The sequence below is a fragment of the Artibeus jamaicensis genome, unplaced genomic scaffold, assembly GCF_021234435.1.
Source record: "Artibeus jamaicensis isolate MK-2021 breed Jamaican fruit bat unplaced genomic scaffold, CSHL_Jam_final scaffold_1964, whole genome shotgun sequence".
Lineage (NCBI taxonomy): Eukaryota > Metazoa > Chordata > Mammalia > Chiroptera > Phyllostomidae > Artibeus > Artibeus jamaicensis.
The window spans coordinates 12067048-12069511 of NW_026522030.1; the positions used below are offsets into that span (position 1 = coordinate 12067048).

The 2464-nt window shown below is 43.5% G+C and overlaps 1 pseudogene; it reads right to left on the reverse strand.

Moving 5' to 3' along the window:
* Nucleotides 1-1243: 1243 nt before the first annotated feature.
* Nucleotides 1244-1649, reverse strand: LOC119054730 (ras-related protein R-Ras2-like; annotated as a pseudogene).
* Nucleotides 1650-2464: the final 815 nt, after the last annotated feature.

The window sequence follows — 2464 nt, forward strand, 5'->3', positions numbered from 1 at the left end:
ATGTGTTGTAGAATTGTACACCTGAAACCTATGTAATTTTATTAACCAGTGTCGCCCCAGTAAATTCAATAAAAAAGTAAAAAAAGCGAACAGGGAGAATTCAATACTTATCTTTTCACATATACAAGGTGTGCTGTGAAAGTGTAGCTGCTTACAAACATGTAAAAGTACTTGTTAACTGGTTTGATAAGAAAGTGATGCATAAAAGTATATAGCAAAAACAATCATCTCTGGCCCTGGAAAGATCAATTCCATATTTTATATTACGAGCAAAAACAAGTGTTAGTTTTTTTGAATCCCTTATCCAGAAATACTTAAAAAGGAAGACACACATGAATGTTTTATTTTACTGTCAACATGATTGTAAAAAGAGTTAAATTCAGAAACCAAGAACATTGAGATTTCTAAGTCCAGAATGATGCAACTATTTGGCCATGTAGAATATTGTCATCTTTAAGAGTAGCAGTAACAAGAAAGGCTTTTAAAGCAGTCTTTTAAAAGATTTTATTTATTTATCTTTAGAGGGGAAGGGAAGGAGAGAGGGAGAGAAATATCAATGTGTGGTTGCATCTCTTGAGCCCCCTGCTGGGAACTGGCCTGCAACCCAGGCATGAGACCTGACTGGGAATCAAACCGATATTGTGTGGTTTGCAGGCTGGCACTCAATCCACTGAGCTACACCAGCCAGGGCTTAAAGCAGTTTTTAATGTATGAATACAATAGGCGTTATTTGGGCCAATGGAAAACAAAGGCAGTGGCATTAGTAAAGGTCTGAATGGTCTCACTTTTGAGAATTCAGATCAGTGTGTTTAAGGTCACTGAAGCTGACAGCAAATGTTTTAGAGACAGGCAACAATTCACATTAGAAAAACTCCCTATGTTTCTGTTCAGAATAACAGTCGGCAGTATGATTCTGGAAGTTAAAAGTTATTTCAAAACCTGTGACTTTGGCTTGGCGAACAGCTTGGGTTCCAAATTTGATTAATCCCTATTAAAATGTAAGCCCTTAAAAAAGAATGTCTATGTGCACAGATACATATTTTTGAAAAGTTAGAAAATCTTTGAAGCAGCCTTAGTGTTTCCTTTAAATCTGTCTTGAAGTGACCATCGGATTAGATTTGTTTCATGGAGAGGATTAGCCTGCTTCTTGGTTCCCTGGTGGTCATTTGTCTGAGGCTAAAAAAGTACCAACCTGCTGTGAACTCTAAGGAGAGAGGAAGATGAGGACTTTTCCTGGCAGTAGCTAACACTCAAGGGATTCTTCAAAAATGACCCGGTGGCAGCCTTTCTTGTCTTTTTCTTTCTGCGTTGGTTCTGGTGAAAGAGGACATTTCTGCTCTTGAAATTCCCTTGTAACCCAGACAGGTGCATGGAAGGCTTGATCTACATTAATTCAAATCTTTGCTGACACCTCCGTATAAGTCACCTTCAGTTGTGCTAACTGCTGTCCTTCTTCCTGTGTTACCTGTCTTTGATTATCCAGACCTGCTTTGTTACCAGTTAAAATCTTTGGAAACTCATCATGATCTCATCACGATCCTTTACTCTTAGAATCTGTCTTTGAAACTTACAGATTTCTTCCAACTGCCTCTGTGACTGAAAAGACCAACAGGAGAACCCTCAGCAGTTCTCATGTACTGTTCTCTCATAGCTCCAGACTCTTTGTGTCCTGCTGTATCTAGATGACCTTGCTGGGCTGCTCTGTCACCTGTCTACTACATACTGCTCTGTGTAGTTTTGGACCATAATCCATCACAAAATAGGATGGGATGAGGTGGATGGTGAGCACTGACTTGTCCACACTGACCACCAGTAGCCAGTACTTCTCGCTGGGGCCATCCCATCATCCAGCTGTGGCCATGCGTTCGCCGTGGAGCCCTGCCACGCTGAGCAGCTGCCCACCCTGGGTGCAGCCCTAGGGCGTGTGCAGCCAGCAGCTTGTGCTCAAGCATCGGGGAGGGGGTCCTGGGGGCCCAGACCTGCTGGGGAAGCCAGTGCAGACAGCAGTGAGGCACCCTGGCGGCCAAGACCCTCTGGAGGCCTGAAGTGGGGTGACTGCAGGGGCCAGGGGCAGCAGCCACTCACATGTCCCTGCAGCGCCTCCCAAGCTCTATTTTTGAAGGACAATCCAAAATCACCACAATTCTAATGAGATCCTCAAACTTAATCTAAGTTTCCTTAATCTTTACCTGCATAAATAGGCATAATTGAACTCAGTGTGGGTAATGACCAAAAGTTTTTGGCTTTTGCCCCAAACCATGTGAGTCTACAAACACTGATCTCAAATTCTGTCTCTATGACAGTGACTGTCCACCACTGGGAAGCTCCTCAGTGGTCATGCCTCACCCTGTCACTGATGCCAGGGTCTGGGGTGACAACACTGATGTCTCTGCTCTCCAAGTGATACCCAAGATGCCAACCCTGACTCTCTGCACTCCCTTGAGTGTTCTCTGTGTCGGATCCA